General features: G+C 42.6%; 1 pseudogene; it reads left to right on the top strand.

Moving 5' to 3' along the window:
• LOC135572060 (phenylalanine--tRNA ligase, mitochondrial-like) overlaps nt 1-18,852 on the top strand; it is a 73,969-nt pseudogene extending 55,117 nt beyond the window's left edge.
• The last annotated feature ends 1,023 nt before the right edge of the window (nt 18,853-19,875 follow it).

The following is a 19,875-nucleotide window of genomic DNA, read 5'->3' as shown; positions in this document are numbered from 1 at the left end:
TCTATGGACGCGGCCTTACTTATTTTAACCATTCATCCATTTTCGAGCAAACGGAATGAGCAGCAGCTACGTTTGGCTACATACGGACCATTGGTGGAATTCCCGCAAGAGAGTAACGGTTAACTTGTTAGGGATTAGCTCCCTCTGTCGGGATCAAATCCGCGGAAATTTCAAGAGCGCCACCTATAGTTTTTGATAAAACTCAAACTTTCATTAAAACACACATGCAAGGTACTGAATTAAAGCTACACTCGTTGTGAATGTAGCCACCAAGTCAGATTTGTAAAATGCTTTTCGGCGAAAGCATAAGAAGCTATTATCTGATAGCATGCACCCCCAAAGTACTGGAACGTCACCTAAAACAACAGATTTTGCGGTAGCCGGCGCTACCCAAAACGCAGAAATAAAATATAAAACATTCATTACCTTTGACGAGCTTCTTTCTTGGCACTCCTATAAATCCCATAAACATCACAATTGGGTCTTTTTCCCGATTAAATCCGTCATTGTATAGCCAAAATGTCGTTTTCCAGTCTGATCCAGGAATATTCCATTTTACAAGACGCAACGTCACTTTTTAAAATTACAAAAGTTGCCTATAAACTTTTACAAATCACTTCAAACTACTTTTCTAAACCAACTTTAGGTATTAATAAACGTTAATAATCTATACAATTCATCACGGGGCGATCTGTATTCGATAGCAGCTAGTCTTGAAATCAGCGTCCATCTTTTCCATTTTAACAACATCCTGTGGAGAGACTAAAACAGGAAAGGCAAAAACGTCATACAACCAAGGATTAAGTAGGCTGGAAATGCCAGCACTGGCTGTAGGCGTTTACAGGGCATCTTCATTTATTTGCAGTCGCCTTAAACAATACATTGACTGGCGGATTAATATATTTTTTGTGTTTTTGGAGAACAGTTTTTCGAGGAATTTTTACTCCTAAACACGTTCTGTTATAGCCACAGACACGATTAAACCAGTTTTAAAGACTTCAGAGTGTTTTCTATACACACATACTTATCATTTGCATGTACTATATTCCTGGCATGAGTAGCAGGACTTTGAAATGTTGCGCGATTTTTAACAAAAAGCTGCGAAAATGTGCATGATCCATAACAGGTTTTAAGGTGATTGGATGTTAATTATTTGACTGGGCTACCTGTATTTGACCTTGTGCTGCTAATTCGCTGAACACTAGATGGTTTCATTTTATTTTTGGCAATGAAACGAGGCTACTCAGGCAAGAGAAAAACCTCACCCAAATGTATAGCCCCGTTGGAAAATATAAATGGACTGTTTGAAAATGTTAAGAATAGAAAAATATGTTTTTATGTTTTTTTAATTAATTTTTTATGTGAATCACATTTTTTTTTGTGTACCCCCGACGTCATTACGTGTTCCCCAGTTTGGGAATACCTGCTTTAGACTATCAGTTCTCAAAACACCTAAAATTGTGATACTCAATGTGTCGGTGTCGCAAAAATGTTCGGTAACTTGTAAATCCCAATCAGCTTTAGGTCGGTAACCACTCCAAAAAGGTCTGGGAACAACTGGTCTAATTTCTTATTGTATCCTTTTCCAGCTGAAGTAACTAAGAAGATGGGCTGTGCATTTGGACTGGGCCTGGAGCGCCTGGCCATGGTGCTGTACGGGATCCCCAACATCCGCTTCTTCTGGAGCCAGGATAATCGCTTCATCAAGCAGTTCTGCCTGCCCAACATCAACAACCCAGTCACCTTCCAGATAAAGCCCTAGATTATATTTGTCTTTTTAAAACACTATTACTCCGCCATTTTTGGCCGTTGAGGTTTCGACCATAGATCTGGATAGAAGTAGCACTTGTCACAAAGCCCATTTTAAAGTAGTCAATTGGGTGATACTTCAGAGGGGTCACAGAATTTCATCCAGGTCAGCAGGAGGGATCAGCCAATGAATTATACTCCTGAGCAAACATTCCAGCACTGCAGATGGCAGTAAATCACCAAACGTGGCTTGTTCAGACTACACATTCCATGCATCTTTGTTTATGAACTACCAATAAACTCATACAGTTCCTTCAGAAAGTATTCACAACCTTTGCCTTTTTCCACATTTTGTTGTTTTACAGTCTAAATTCAAAATGGATTAATTGAGATGTTTTGTTACTGATCTACACACAATACCCCATAATGTCAAAGTGGATTTTTTTTTTTATGTAGCAAATTACTTAAAAATGTAAATGTCTTGGGTCAAAAAGTATTCAGCCCCTTTGTTAGGTCTAAATAAGTTCAGGATTAAAAATGTGCTTAACAAGTCACACTGTGTGCAATAATAGTGTTTAACATGATTTTGTAATGACTACATCATCGCTGTCCCACATAAAACATGCATTTTGTTTGCAACAAGGTACTAAAGCAGGGATCATCAACTAGATTCAGTCACTGGCTGATTTTTTTTTTCTTGAACAGACAGGAACATAATTGCAAATCATTTGTAGACTGCAAATTGATTGCAAGATGCCCAATCAGACATAATATTTGACTAAATAATTTCAAACGTTACTTACACTTGTATACAACCACAAACATTATATCTAGGGTTGCACAGGGAGGGTATATTACTGGAAACTTTTGAAGTTTAACAATTCCCTTTTTATCCTGATTACAAAGTTTTATGATAATCCAATTTAACTCATTACTATAACTGCTGTTTGAAGAAGAGGACCAAGATGCAGTGTGGTACATGTTCATGATTTTTAATGAAACTGAACACAAGAACAAAGAGGAACAAACAAAACAGTTCTGTCTGGTGCAGACACACAAAACAGAAAATAACTACCCACAAAACACAGGTGGGAAAAGGCTACCTAAGTATGGTTCTCAATCAGAGACAACGATAGACAGCTGCCTCTGATTGAGAACCTCACCCGGCCAAACACAGAAATAGAAAACATAGAACAAAAAACATAGAATGCCCACCCCAAATCACGCCCTGACCAAACCAAAATAGAGACATATAAAGGATCTCTAAGGTCAGGGCGTGACAATTACTGAGTACCACTCTCCACATATTCAAGCATCATATTATGGGTATGCTTGTAATCGTTAAAGATGGGAGTTTTTCAGGATTAAAAAGAAAGGGAATGGAGCTAAGCACAAGCTAATTCCTAGAGGAAAACCTGGTTCAGTCTGCTTTCCACCAGACACTGGAAGATGAGTTCACCTTTCAGCAGGAAAATAACCTGAAACACAAGGCCAAATCTACACTGTAGTTGCTTACCAAGAAGAGTGTGAATGTTCCTGAGTGGCCGAGTTCCAGCTTTGACTTAAATATGCTTGAAAATCTATGTCAAAACCTGAAAATGGTTGTCTAGCAATGATCAACAACCAATTTGACAGAAATCAAAACTGGATGGTGTTCAGAGACAGATGGGAGGGGTTGAGTGGAAGGATGAGACTAAAAACAAACAAAAGGTAACTATAGTAAAATATACTGTGTCTGTAAAATGTATTTAGTATGTATAAGCAGGAAGAAGAAGCCTAAGTGTTGTTGTCCATTAGTTTACTCCAATTTGGGGAGGGGTGGTAGGCTTAGGGGACAATGTATTGAAGATATGTACTTTCTATATTTACTCCCAAAATATATGGGGGATTGGAAATGATGAAGACAATTACATTGGTAGAAGCCACAATCTATCTGCAGTAATGAAGCTGATCTACCCCCTACAAAATCAAATAAATTTGACAATTTGCATAATTTCTTAAAGAATAATGGGCAAATTTTGCACAATCCAGGTGTGTAAAACTCTTAGAGACTTACCCAGAATAGTCACAGCTGTAATCATTGCCAAAGGTGATTCTAACATGTATTGACCCAGAGGGTTGAATGCTTATCTAAATCAAGATAAATTTGTTTTTTATTTTCCACTTTGACATTACAGAGTATTTTGTGTAGATCATTGACGAAAAAATGACAATTAAATCCATTTTAATCCCACTTTGTAAGACATCAAAATGTGAAAAGAGTCAGGGAGTGTGAATACTTTCTGAAGGCACTGCAGAGGTAAAATAAATAAGCGATACTTTTCAAGCATAGTGTTCTGGAATTTCTTTACATTCTAGCTCCTGGATCATAAACAATAACAATCAAACTATACAATTAGAACCCCGAAACTGAATATAAGAATTAATGAATGAAGGAAAGCATGGATGAAGAATGATTGGCCAAAATCTCTCTCGAATTGACACTAGGTAATACGCATGTCGAATCACAGACGAGCACACGGTTTCATACTTCATACCTGAAGGTAGTGTATGGCTCGTTAGTTTTCATTCAATGGAGGTTCTTGCTCAGGCAGGCTACATTATGCTCCACTTCAGACACTATAGATAGATATTTAATAGTCTCTCCTCCTCTACCTTTTGACAGTCTCTGTTTAGTTACTGCTGCTTTACACCCTCCGTCTCTGCTTCTGCCTTCGTCTCCCTGACCCTGACCCCCACCCACTCATCAAACGTGTACACACACGTTTTACATTTTCCCTCCTGACCGCCTATAGCCTTCATAGCTCTTGTTTGAAAGCACATGAACTTTTCCATCCCCCTCTTCTTTTCTCTTTCCTGGAAGAGAGTTTCTCGTTTTCCTAATGCCCTCTGTGCCGTCTGGGACCATTGGTATTCCTCGTCACGCCCGTGTTTACTGTAATGTGTTTTCGTGAGCTGTTTTTTTCCCCTCGGTTGTGTGAATAAGAATGCCCAAGCATGCCCATTATCCCACTAAACCAAGGTTCTGTTCGCCAGGAAAGGACCAATGTAGAGCTGCCGAAGCAGTTTAGCTTATCCATGTTGACCACAGCATGACTGTCATTGTTTGCCTGCTTCCTAATTCGCTTACACATTGTGCTTCCGTCAAATAATCTTGCATTTAAGTATTTTCCGAACATGTGTTTTTGCCACAGGGGTGTGGCAACTGCACGTAATAGCTTCTTAAATTGTATATCCTGTTTGGTTTGCCCCAGGGAATGACACTCAGCTCAGACATTGAACCACATCCGCTTCAAGTAACATACTGCTAAGAACTACTAAGTACCACTTCAGTTCAGCATCACTCATAACTCTTACGTTACCTCCTGCATTCTTTCTTTTTTCACTTTACCTCAGGCTTTTTTTCTCCACGGCCCGGGTCGAGAGGACAGGCTTGCGCATGTCACTCAACCCTATCCCACTGTCGGGATGTTTTATTCATGAGTCCTTCTCACTGTGTAAAGACAGGTGGAGTGCAGGTTCCGGTTCAGGCAGAGGTGACGCCGCCACTGCTGTACCGTTATGGGGGGCCTTTTAACCGGGCCCTTTGGTCAATTAAAAACTGTTAAAAGGTGATATTTACAGCTGTTTTGATCATTCACATGAATTATACCGTATAGGTCTATTGATTCTTAAAGAATAGGTTGTCAACTATAAATGCCTCAAGAGCTTAGCTCAACTGTTTTACCCCATCATAACCTCCCAAAAAGTTGTTTTAATCCATTGTGTGTAAACAATGTCTTTGTTAACAAACAGTATTGCCTCAATATTAGGTGAAATGTTCATTTTGACCTCAGGCCATAGCTCTATCTATACATTTAAGAGTTGTTACATTTCTCCAGCCCCATCCCTGAGCTTTAGAGTGTTTAGTTTGAGAAACAGATGCCTCACAAGTCCTCAACTGGCAGCTTCATTAAATAGTACCCGCAAAACACCAGTCTCAACGTCAACAGTGAAGAGGCGACTCCGGGATGCTGGCCTTCTAGCCAGAGTTGCAAAGAAAAAGCCATATCTCAGACTGGCCAAAAAATATATATATTAAGATGGGCTAAAGAACACAGACACTGGACAGAGGAGCTGTGCCAAGAAGGCCAGCATCCCGGAGTCGCTTCTTCACTGTTGACGTTGAGACTGGTGTTTTGCTGTGCATCGTTCACAGGTGATAGGCTAATATTGTCACCCATCACACTATTTTTTTATTTAATCTTGTCTTTACATGTACTAAATAATACAGTTGAAGTCGGAAGTTTACATACACTTAGGTTGGAGTCATTAAAACTCGTTTTTCAACCACTCTACAAATTTCTTGTTAACAAACTATAGTTTTGGCAAGTCGGTTAGGACCTTGTGTATGACAAGTAATTTTTCCAACAATTGTTTACAGACATTATTTCACTTATAATTTACTGTATCACAATTCCAGTGGGTCAGAAGTTCACATACACTAAAGCTGTCATACCGCTCAGGAAGGAGACGCGTTCTGTCTCCTAGAGATGAACGTACTTTGGTGTGAAAAGTGAAAATCAATCCCAGAACAACAGCAAAGGACCTCGTGAAGATGCTGGAGGAAACGGGTACAAAAGTATCTGTATCCACAGTAAAACGTGTCCTATATCAACATAACCTGAAATGCCGCTCAGCGAGGAAGAAACCATTGCTCTTTAAAAAAGCCCGACTATGGGTTACAACTGCACATGGGGATATAGATCATACTTTTTTTTCTTACCCCCTTTTACGTGGTATCCAATTGTTAGAAGTTACTGTCTTGTCTCATCATTACAACTCCCGTACAGGCTCGGGAGAGACGACACCAATGTGTCGGAGGAAACACCGTACACCTAGCGACCTGGTCAGCGTGCACTGCGCCCGGCCCGAGACAAGGATATCCCTACCGGCCAAACCCTCCCTTACCCAGATGACGCTAGGCCAATTGTGCGTCACCCCCATGGACATCCTGGTCGCAGCCGACTGCAACAGAGTCTGGAGTATCTGGTGGCACAGCTAGCACTGCATTGCAGTGCCTTAGACCACTGCGCCACCCGGGAGGCCAAAGATTGTATTTTTTTGAGAAATGTCCTCTGGTCTGATGAAACAAATATTGAAATATTGAACTGTTTGGCCATAATGACCATCGTTATGTTTGGTGGAAAAAGGGGGCTTGCAAACTGAAGAACACCATCCCAACCGTGAAGCATGGAGTGGCAGCATCATGTTGTGGGGGTGCTTTGCTGCAGGAAGGACTGGTGCACTTCACAAAATAGATGGCATCATGAGGAGGAAAATGATGTGGATATATTGAAGCAACATCTCAAGACATCAGTCAGGAAGTTAAAGCTTGGTCGTAAATGGGTCTTCCAAATGGACAATGACCCCAAGCATACTTCCAAAGTTGTGGCAAAATGGTTTAAGGAGAACAAATTCAAGGTATTGGAGTGGCCATCACAAAACACTGACCTCAATCTTATAGAAAATCTGTGGGCAGGACTGAAAAAGCATGTGCGAGCAAGGAGGCCTACAAACCTGACTCAGTTACACCAGCTCTGTGTAACTGAGTTCATCCAATCTATTGTGGGAAGCTTGTAGAAGGCTACCCGAAACGTTTGACCCAAGTTAAACAATTTAAAGGCAATTTTACCAAATACTAATTGAGTGTTTGTAAACTTCTGACCCACTGGGAATGTGATGAAAGAAATGAAAGCTGAAATTAATCATGCTCTCTACTATTATTCTGACATTTCCCATTCTTAAAATAAAGTGATGATCCTAACTGACCTAAGGCAGGGAACTTTTACTAGGATTAAATGTCAAGAATTGTGAAAAACTGAGTTTAAATGTATTTAACTACGGGGTATGTAAACTTCCGACTTCAACTGTATGTGTGAAATTTGTTTTGATTTAGAATGGACCATTATCATGAAACAGGGGCAGCTTCAACTATGCACTTAAATAGCGAATGGAGGACACATTTCCGTGGTTCATTTTCATGCCAGCCAGGTAGGCCATACTCCTGTTTTTAAAAAGAAGCAATATGCTAAACATTAGGAAAATTGAGAAATTAATATAGTCGGCCTAGCCTATAGAAAGCTGATGGGATCCTCCTCTTTTTAATAGAGGCCATCACTATGTTTTCTCACACAATTGCATAGCCTATAGAAATGTTGTGTAACATCAGCTCACGGGCTCTCATTAAGTGTTTGATTAGATTTTCGATTACATTTTCATTGATGTCAGAGGAATTAGAGGGACAATTACGGGTACCCAGGAGTTAGCAAGTTTAGCAGGCTACTACATCAGCAGCATCAGAGCATATGGAGAAGCAGAGTTACCGTGACTAAACAGTCACGTGGAATTTGACTGTCATCATGAGTCGTGACCGCCGGTGTGGCGGTAATACGGTCACAGTAACAGCCCTAGTTGTGAGTTCAAATCTGAGGTGGAGTCATATTGAAAAGTCAATACTACTAAATTATCATGTCAAATGTAATCATCATCGATGAAAGATTTTTACACAGTTTTAGCTGAACACCGTACCACTTACCTTAAAACCCCCATACCATTTAATTCATTTACTTATAATGGTTTGGGACACCTGGGACCATCGCATAACATCCTGACAACTGGTAAAATAAATGGCTTGAGAAGATCTTACAAATATCCTAACATGGTCCTCAATTACTTTCTGGTAAGTTACAGGGAACTAGACAAAGGTCCCCCAGAGAACATTCCCTTGTTACGCAACGTCCTAAGGACTAGTAAAATCAAATTCCTAAAAAGGTCCTGACCTGGTCCTCAATGACTTCCTGGTAACTTACAGGGAACTAGACAAAGGTCCCCAAGAGCGTGATAGAACCTTGGGTCTATCACACAACGTCCTAAGGACTAGTAAAAAGTCCTGAGAACGTCCTAAAAAGGTCCTGACAAAAACTAAATTGCGACACAAATATTGGATCACGACTGAAACAGCCTGGTTCAAGACCAGTTGAGAACCACTGACCATCATGAAATGTCCCTTTTAGGTCATTGAATGTCACATGGATAACGTCCTATCAGAACCAAACAGGAACCTTTTTGTAACGTTCCCTAATGAACATCAAAATACCTTATTATAATGTTATACTGCGACCAGACCAGGACCTGTACTGAACGTCCGCTTACGGTCACGAGAACGTCAGTGGGATAACATCTCGCCGAAACCCATAATATCCTGTTAGGGCTAGGCAGAATACTGCCCCCTTTGGATGAATTGCGTGCCCATAGTAAACTGAAAAAAAATCTGTCCAAAATTGCTAATATATGCATATAATAATTTATAATGTATTATAATTATTGGATAGAAAACACTCTAAAGCTTCTAAAACCGTTTGAATTATGTCTGTAAGTATAGCAGAACTCACAGGGCAGGCGATCTCCCAAACTAGTTTTGGAATCATGAAAGTTGGGGCAACTTTGACGTCATCGCCCCCACCCTTCCCAACCAGCTATGGATCTGGAGACACTTTCTATGTCTTCCACTAGATGTCCTCATTCAGTACCGCGTTTAATTGTGCAAATCCCGCAAGTTTTGACCCTTTGGGAGGGAAAAGAGTGAGTGTCGCGAGAAAATACCTGCGCGTTAGGGCGCGAATTGGACAAAGCCCTTCCTTTGTTCCAGCTTGCCTCAGAAGAAGTATGATTGTCCGGTTGAATTGAGAATTGTTTTGTACGTTTATAACATCCTAAAGCTTGATTCTGCACTTAGTTTGACCAGTTTAGTCAACATATAATATGTCATTTTGAAGTTTTGATGTGCAACTGTTCGGGACCAGAAGTCATTTTGGATGCATTTCAGCTGGAACTCGTAGCATATGCTACTGTGAGGACACACCAACTGAAACCAAACTATATATTAGGTAAGTATGACTCCTTCCCCTACATTCTGATCGAAGACCATCAAAGGTAAGGGAATATTTATGTTGTAATTTTTTCCAACATAGCGGAGAAATATCGCTTACGTCTGAGCGCCGTCTCAGATTATTACATAGTGAACTAATTCTGTAACGTTAAAAATAAATGTGGCACAGCGGTTGCATTAAGAAGCAGTGTATCTTTCTAACTATATGTAGAACATGTATATTTAGTCAAAGTTTATGATGTTTATTTCTGTTATCTGGCGGTGCTATCTATAATTTCTCCGGACATTTTTGAGCATTTTCTGAACATGGCGTCAATGTAAACGGAGATTTATGGATATAAATGGCATATTATTGAAAAAAACATAAATGTACTGTGTAACATGTCCTATTACTGTCATCTGATGAAGATTTTCAAAAGGTTAGTGAATTATTTTTCTTTTAATCCTGCGTTTGTGATTGCATCTTTTGTTCGACAAAATGGCTGTATATCGTCTGTGTCTTTGGTGGTGGTGTTTTTGCCGCAAAACATTTTAGAAATCTGACACACTGGGTAGATGAACAAGGTGTTTATCTTTGAGCTATTGGACTTGTTAATGTGTGGAGGTTAAATATTTCTACGAATATTTTTGCATTCTGTGCGCCACTGTTTCAGTTGAGCGGGGGGGTGTGGTACCCCTTGGAGAACATGTACCGTCAACAGGTTTTAAAGGGACATAACATCGCCTATTGTCCTTAGGACGTCACCTGTTTGCTGAGATGACTCGATGGTAGCCGTCATTGTTGAAGGATTTGGCCAGAAACTAATATCGCTTTTAATTGCTTTTTAACTACCCAGTATTGATTTTTTTGGGGGGGGGGCAGAACCGGGGACTTTTTGAACATGCTTACTTTGAACATAATTACACATCATTTAATTGGATTTGATTGAAGTTGGTACATGATGAGACGTTCACATTGACCTTTGTCGACACCTACCTGACCGAGGTTATCCATGCGGCACTTCTTGAATATGGCAGACGCTGCACTGCACAGTGTATCATGTGGAATTTTTATTATGGCAGACGTCCACTTTTCACAAGTAATTTTAATTAGTCAACGAAGGTTTCTGTTGTCAAAAAGCCACCACCTTTCAATATCGGTATTCTGCAGGCCTTCTATGAAACACCCACATTATGCAAGACATTTTATAACTCACAATATGGCAGGGCCGGATCATGCCCACACTATGTAAGACACTCTACTACCCACAATATGGCAGGGCCGGACTGTGGCCCTGGAGTGGGAAGCAAGCAGTCGGTGAGCGATCACTCCGTCTCCCGCTCATTTTTCAGCCCATCTCCCCCTCAGCCTCCCTCCATCACTCACTCCGGGCCCACAGCGGTAAAGGAGGAAGGAGCAGGAAGGGGTAGGAGAAGAGAGACATCCCACCCTCCATGATGCCTAATGACCTTGTTGGCATTATTTATAGCTCGTGCTCTCCAACTTGTACCGGGAACCGGGTTTGGATGCACTGACTTGTCACCTCTGCTGCTGCCCAGGGCCTGTGCACTCTCGCTGCGCTTGGTCACGGCTTCTCTTCCTGCCTCCACCCCCTCCCCCAATCCTCTCTCTAAATGCTGGAATGGTAATGAGGTGTGACCGGGGAGGTCAGCAGAGTTTCCTTTCCCCCCCTCTGTGTTTTCCACTGCCCTCTGAATACACTTCAAGACCGGTGGCAGAGGCCTGGTCCACCCTCCTGGCCCCAGAGACCAACACCGCTCTGGACTGGTTGACACTTGGGATTATTCCTCCTCTTTACAGCCAGGGGAGGTGTTTTTTGGACCCATGTTTCTTATGGCTCGGTTGGACTGTGGTATTTGATGCAGCATAGTTGGTGGTTTTAGTATATGCATTTGCTGGAAGTTGCTTCAGATGAAAGCCTTTGCTAAAATACCATTATTGTACAGTACTACCAAAGACAAGGGGATCCATTTATGTCTTTAGGTTTATTCTAAATCCCAAATCAACCCCTAGGCACTCCTGTAGATCTGAAGGGATAAGTATAAGCAATATGCTACTTGCTTCACTTTGCCCTCAGATAGGCTTGATGGAATTTTTCCATATTGCTTACCCCTATCCAATCTCTTCAGATCTACAGAAGTGCCTTCTACCGAAGTGCCTAGTGAAGAGGGGCTAGAGTTTGATTTGGGATTTAGAGAGCGTGTCTAATGAGCCTCGTATTTCCCCAGTGTGAGGAGTCTGAGGAGAGACCAGGGATCCCCAAAGCCCTAATGTTGTGCAACTCCCATCGGGTATGAGTCAAACTCCGACTCATGGCTTCACAACACACAGGCCTGTCTGGTTTACCTCCCTGCAGTCTGTTACAGTGTAGCCTGTGGAAAGTTCCACAGATTTGAATGTGTTTTTGTCTTCCTGTTCTATCCTCCACCGAAAATGTTGGCGTGATTTGTTTCAACCTCTACTTTCCACAACACGATTCGAAAGGGAATGTTGTCACAGCGTCTCAACTCTTTTGTCATTGACGGTTCTTTATCACCCACTCTTTTGCTCTTCTTCATCTTCCTCTTAGTTTCTCTGTGTGGAAACTCTTTATCCTAAATGGATCAGCCCAAAAAATTGGTCTAAAATGATCTAAAAGTAGCTTTTTCATGGGGATTGTGTAGCAGCTCTAGAACTAGGTTTGAAGTGACTTAGATGATTTGGGTAGGAAATTCAAAGCATGAATTCCATTGGCTGTTGGTTAGAAACTGATTTAAAATCTCAAACAACGTGATTGGTGGCAGTGGCGAAGACAAACCCAAAGCGTGAATTGCGATCTCTCCTTTTTAGTTTTTTTTCTCTAAAAGTGCACTCAATTGTTTTTCTCTCTCGTTCTCTTCCCTCCTCCTCCTCCCCTTCTCAACCTCTCAGTAAGGAACCCACCTCTGACCAATGACATCTACTTCTGGCCGAGGGCTACACGGAGAATGACTTCTATGACCTGGTGAGGAGCATCGGAAGAGACCTAGTGGAGAAGATCGACCAGTTCACACATCCAAAGTAAGACGCCATGTTCTTCACAAGACAGCTGTGATACTCTAACACAGTGTTTCCCAGTACTAGCACACCTGGGTCGTATTCATTATGCACACCGTAGCACCGTTTTACAACGAAAACAAGCGTTTCTTTTTGGACAAGTTCAGGTAGTCCCACCACTGTTCAGTCAGTTTGCTTCCATTTGGTTCCTAGTGAATACGACCCTGGTTACTCTTAACACAGTGTTTCGCAGTACTAGCTAGCGCATCTGATTCAACTACTTGACGCACACCTGATTCAAGGGCTTGATGATTAGTTGACCAGTTGAGACAAATAAGTAGAATTGCAGGGGGGTACTCGAGAGGTTTGAGAAACAGAGCTCTCATCCATCACACATCCAAGGTAAGACAGCATTCCCTCAACAAGATGTACAGCAGTGGTACTCAAACAGCAGGCCAAGGGCGCCACCACTGAACAACAATGGGCATATTGTCACACTCAGATGAGGGCATTACAGCTGTAACATTGGTTTATTACTTTCAATTTAATTGTTTCGTGAATTGCTACCACCATTATGAGGTTTTCACTATCCCAAAAACACAGACAACCCTCCCCATGCCCCTCCTCATTCCCCCCATGCCCATTCACCCCTATAAAATGTGCTTGTTGTGAGAGACAAAAAAAACCCACATATAACACATATACAACTACTAAAAACAAATGACTCTATGCATTACATATTGCGAAAATGTATCAAATATTTTAAACTGACTAATTATAATGATACAAGATGCAGTGAATGTTCTTTGTTTGGTTTGTACAGGCTTGTTTGAGATTAGGGGTAAATTGGATCTATTCCACTGCTTGACAAATAGGCTCGGAGAGCAAAGGTTAAGCTATACTCAATTCATCAGAGGGGCTCGGGATTGGCTTGTCTGCTGTTTTATAGCGAATGTGTCTCATAGCATCTACACTGAATGAAAATATAAACGCAACATGCAAGAATTTCTAAGATTTTACTGAGTTACCCCTAATTCATATATGGAAATCAGTCAAATTAAAGAAAGAAATTAGACCCTAATCTATGCTTTTCACATGACTGAGAATACAGATATATGCATCAGTTGGTCACAGATGTCTGAAATAAAAGGTAGGGACCTGGACCAGAAAACCAACCAGTATCTGGTGTGACCACCATTTGTATCATGCATTGCAACATATCACCTTCACATAAAATTGATCAGGCTGTTTGATTGTGGCATGTGTAATGTTGTCCCACTCCTCTTCAATGGCTGTGCGAAGTTGCTGGATATTGGCAGGACCTGAAACATGCTGGTGTCGATAAAGAGCATCCCAAACATGTTCAATGGGTGACATGCCTGGTGAGTAATGCAGGCCATGGAAGAACAGGGACATTTTCAGCTTCCAGGAATTTTGTACAGGTCCTTGCAACATGGGACCATGCATTATCATGCTGTACCATGAGGTGATGGTGCCGGATGAATGGCACGACAATGGGCTTCAGGACCTCGTCATGGTATCTCTGTGCATTCAAATTGCCATCAATAAAATGCAATTGTGTTGGTTGTCCGTAGCTTATGCCTGCCCATACCATAACCCCATCGCCACCAGTGGGCACTCTGTTCACAACGTTGACATCAGCAAACCGCTCGCCCACACGAAGCCATACAGGCTTCTGCCCGGTACAGTTGAAACTGGGATTCATCCATGAAGAGCACACTTCTCCAGCGTGCAAGTGACCATCGAAGGTGAGCATTTGCCCACTGGAGTTCATTACGACGCCGAATTGCAGTCAGGTCAAGAACCTGGTGAGGACGACGAGCACGCAGATCAGCTTCCTTGAGATGGTTTCTGACAGTCTGTGCAGAGGGTCTTTGGTTGTACAAACCCACAGTTTCCTCAGCTCCCAGGAGGCTTGCTTCTCGCAGGTGAAGAAGCCGGATGTGGAGGTCCTGGGCTGGCATGATTACACGTGGTCTGCGGTTGTGAGGCCAGTTGGACGTACTACCAAATTCTCTAACATTCCTACAGTCAGCATGTCATTGCACGCTCCCTCCGAACTTGAGACATCTGTGGCATTGTGTTGTGTGACGAAACTACACATTTTAGTGGCCTTTTATTGTCTACAGCACAAGGTGCACCTGTGTAATGATCATGATGTTTAATCAGTATTGATATGCCACACCTGTCAGGTGGATGGATTATCTCGGCAAAGGAGACATACTAACTAACAGGGATATAAACAAATTTGTCCACAAAATTTGAGAGAAGTAATATTTTTGAGCATATGGAACATTTCTGGGATCTTTTATTTCATCTCATGAAACATGGGACCAACATTTTACTTGTTGCATTTACATTTTTGTTCCTTATGTTTTATCTATCTTTTCTACTTTGACAGCTACTTATTATGCAAGATAATGTGGCCCAACTGAGCCAAGTGTTGTTTGCTCTGAGTGGAGCCCTTAATCTAATGACAATGAAGGACCAAGGGTCAATGTTTGTTAATGGCACATGTTCATTTGATCTGATTCGCATCGCCGACATGTTTTGCTCTGTTTGTTTTGCATTCACGCACACACCTACTCTTTCTCTCTCGCTGTCTATTTTGATCTCTTTCTCTTAGTCTCTATTTCTCTCTGCCATAGACACAAACTTCTCTTTCTCTCTCACTCACTCTTGCACACACACACACACACACACACACACACACACACACACACACACACATTAACAGACAGAGCCTTTTGGACAAATCCCAGTACTGACAGGAACAAACAGGATTGGCCCAGTGACAGATCAATCACAAAGACTGATTGGCTTTGCCTTGGCTAATGAATTACCACATCAGAGGCCTGATTCCATCTCTTTCCTATCAAGGATTTAGAGTTGCACACAATAAAGGCTCCGTGTTGAAAAGTAGCAGCAGGCTTGGGCGTTCATACCTACCAGCACTGAGCACAAGGGGCGATATTTTCAATCCTCACTGAGCCTTTGTATTCCGGAGGTTAGCAATGCTAACAAATACTTTTAAAATACCATAGAAAATACTAACTAAATGCTAACAAGCGCATTGTTTTAATTGTATAAAGTCTCTGACCTAAAATATTTGCAGGACAGACATCCCAGCTCATAAAGTTATATAAGTAACTCAAAGTAGCTACAAATATTCAAATGTATAAAAATGTAAAAAATTCCAAGAAATAGTTTCAACGATAGTGACGGTATAGAAAAACCATCCCGTGACTATTTCCAAATACCCCGGTATACGGTATATACGATATACCTCCCAAGCCTAGGTAGCAGTAACAACTTTTTAGTCGGACGTTGCCTTGTTCGCCCCCATTTTTACGTTTGAAATTTGCAATAAACCCGAAAACACAGGATCGGTGAAAGCAATATGGCAGATGTCTTCATTTCACCAATCCACTCTCACACAAGTCATTGCCGCTCAGGGAAAGGAGACAAAGAGAGGAAGTCACTTTACCAACTTATTGAGATGCACTCTTGAGAGGGATCCTCCCTCCCTGTAGTGACAAAGCTGTTTCCTTTTCCTCCACAAACCGGTCCTTGGCGTTCACCCCTCAGCCTCAGTGGTTGGTGTCTCATTATTAAATACAGGGCGTAAAGGGCGGGTGGTGGACAGAGTGTGGAATAAGACTTATGCCCATCCCGCGTCCTACTGGTTTACCGATCGGAGAGTGTGTGGATTGTGTTTAATGGCGAAACAAGGGGCCTGCAGTTCGTAAAAACCCCTGTGAACATTCATCTCTGTCCCTGTGCTTAATCTTTTTTAAATAGCAACCTTTTCCCTACACTCCGTTAATGACATCCATAAATATGATCCATTCCGTGGTGGCATTAGGGTCTAATGGGTCTGTGTGTGTGTGTGTGTGCGTGCGTGTGTGTTTATTGTGAACTTGAGACAGAACATGATCACAATCATCAGATCTCTTACTTTCACAATACGTAAATGTCTGTCTGTATGTCTGTCTGTTCTCCTGTCTATCAGGTATATGTGTATCTTTGAGGGTGTTAGTATGTGTGAATTTGAAACAGCATTTTATGACAATGAACCTCAAAGTCATCAGCATTTTGGGATCATTTGTGGTGCAGTTTCACCAATGCATCAGAGCCCCTGCAATACCCCCATGCTCTCATCGATGCGCAGCCCCCCTTTGACAATAAACTTCACAATTACTCAAATTACCGCCACGTGATATCAAACTCCATTTTAGCCCCAGCTACGTGACAGATGTCCTCCCTGTTAACCTTTAGAAATGTCACTTATGAACAAAATGGCTGGCTAATTGTTTTTTCCCCCAGCAGAAACGCTGACTCATGGAGTTGGGCAAGCTGCTCCCGATGAGAGAGGACGGGCGACGGTACCCTTGTGTCTCTGTCTGTACGTCATTTATATTTAACCTGCACAAGGAGAGAGGAGTCTTCCGAGCCTTGTTTCCCCCATCTCCTTGGTGTACACCGTGTCCTGTGAAAAGAGGACACTGCGCCACAAATCAATAAAAGCACAAGCTTTCTCCTTGTCACTGTCCACTACATGGTAAACCATTTTAGTGTTCTTAGTACATTTACATTTGACTAATTTAGCAGACGCTCTTATCCAGAGCAACTTACCATCGGTGAATTCAACTAAAGTAGGTAAAACAACCAGATAACAATCATTGTTTAGAGCAACAAGTACTGTGATGACTTATTATTATAATGTACTTAGAGTTAGGGTTACTTCTGTACTGTCAGTGTAATACCTGTTACACTGCCAAATCAAAGCGAATGTTATTGGTCACATACACGTGATTAGCAGATGTTATTGTGGGTGTAGCGAAATGCTTGTGTTTCTAGCTCTGACAGTGCTGTAATATCTAACAAATGACACAACATATACCCAATACACAAAAAGCTAAGTAGGAATGAATTAAGACTATATACATATGGACGAGCAATGTCGGAGTGGAACAGACGAAGATACAGTAGAAAACGTTTTTAAAAAGTATAGAAAACAGTATATGCAGTTGAATACACTATACTTAGGTTGGAGCCGATGAGGTGTTTTACAACCACTCCACAAATTTCTTGTCAACAAACAATAGATTTGGCAAATTGGTTAGGACATCTACTTTGTACATGACAAGTAATTGTTCCACCAATTGTTTAGACAGATTATTTCACTGTATCACAATTCCAGTGGGTCACGATTTTACATACACTAAGTTGACTGTGCCTTTAAACAGCTGGAAAATTCCAGAAAATTATGTCATGGCTTTAGATATAATTTGAGTCAATTGGAGGTGTCCCTGTGGATGTATTTCAAGGCCTACCTTCGAACTCAGTGCCTCTTTGCTTGACATCATGGGAAAATCAAAAGAGATCAGCCAAGACCTCAGAAAAAAATTTATAGACCTCCACAAGTCTGGTTCATCCTTGGGAGCAATTTCCAAACACCTGAAAGTACCACGTTCATCTGTACAAACAATAGTACGCAAGTATTGTCACGTTCGTCGTAGTGAGAAGACCAAGGCGCAGCATGATATGAATACATCTTCTATATTTAATGAAGAAAGAACACAAACTTACAAAACAACAAACGGACATGACGCTATATATAAACAGTGCAGACACAGGCAACTAGACATAGACAATAACCCACAAAATACCCAAAGAAGATGCCTGCCTAAATATGGTTCCCAATCAGAGACAACGATAAACAGCTGCCTCTAATTGAGAAACAATCTAGGCAACCATAGTCATACATAAACACCTAGATGGTAAACAACCCCATACACCTACAAAAAACCCTAGACAGTACAAAAACACATACATCACCCATGTCGCACCCTGACCTGACCAAAATCTATAAAGAAAACAAAGAATACTCAGTTCAGGGCGTGACGGATCCGACGGATCCGGACTGGAGGGAGACTCTGGCGGATCCGGACTGGTAGGTTCCGGACTGCGACCCGTCGTGGTAGGTTCCGGACTGCGACCCGTCGTGGTAGGTTCCGGACTGCGACCCGTCGTGGTAGGTTCCGGACTGCGACCCGTCGTGGTAGGTTCCGGTCTGCGGCCCATCGTGGTAGGTTCCGGTCTGCGGCCCATCGTGGGAGGTTCCGGTCTGTAGACTGTTCAGTCTGGACTGGGTACTGTAGCCGGACGCTCTGGATTGGGTACTGTAGCCGGACGCTCTGGACTGGGTACTGTCGCCGGACGCTCTGGACTGGGTACTGTCGCCGGACGCTCTGGACTGGGTACTGTCGCCGGACGCTCTGGACTGGGTACTGTCGCCGGACGCTCTGGACTGGGTACTGTCGCCGGACGCTCTGGACTGGGTACTGTCGCCGGACGCTCTGGACTGGGTACTGTCGCCGGACGCTCTGGACTGGGTACTGTCGCCGGACGCTCTGGACTGGGTACTGTCGCCGGACGCTCTGGACTGGGTACTGTTGCCGGACGCTCTGGACTGGTGAGGTGCACTGTAGGCCTGGTGCGTGGTGCCGGAACTGGTGGTACTGGGCTGAGGACAGGCACTTCAGGGCAAGTGCGGGGAGGAGGAACAGGGCGTACTGGACTGCCGAGGCGCACTATAGGCCTGGTGCGTGGTGCCGGCACTGGAGGTACCGGGCTGGGGACACACACCTCAGGGCGAGTGCGAGGAGCAGGAACAGGGCATACAGGGTTGTGAAGGTGTACTGGACACCTGTTGTGTATAGCCGGCATCAAATCTTCCGGAACTCCCCCCCCAATACATTTTTGGGGCTGCCTCTCGGGCTTCCAGCCACGTTGTCGTGCTGCCTCCTCATACCGGCGCCTCTCTGCTTTCGCTGCCTCCAGCTCTGCCTTGGGGCGGCGATATTCCCATGGTTGTGCCCAGGGTCCTCCGCCGTCCAGAATTTCCTCCCAAGTCCATGAGTCCTGCGATCGCTGCTGCTGCCTTTTACCACGCTGCTTGGTCCTTTGTTGGTGGGTTATTCTGTCACGTTCTTCGTAGTGAGAAGACCAAGGCGCAGCGTGATATGAATACATCTTCTATATTCGATGAAGAAAGAACACTAACACAAACTTACAAAACAACAAACGAACGTGCCGCTATATATAAACAGTGCAGACACCGGCAACTAGACATAGACAATAACCCACAAAATAC

The sequence above is a fragment of the Oncorhynchus nerka genome, linkage group LG6, assembly GCF_034236695.1.
Source record: "Oncorhynchus nerka isolate Pitt River linkage group LG6, Oner_Uvic_2.0, whole genome shotgun sequence".
Taxonomy (NCBI): Eukaryota; Metazoa; Chordata; class Actinopteri; order Salmoniformes; family Salmonidae; genus Oncorhynchus; species Oncorhynchus nerka.
The sequence above is the reverse complement of the archived record's forward strand: the minus strand, read 5'-3'. Positions and strand labels throughout refer to the sequence as shown.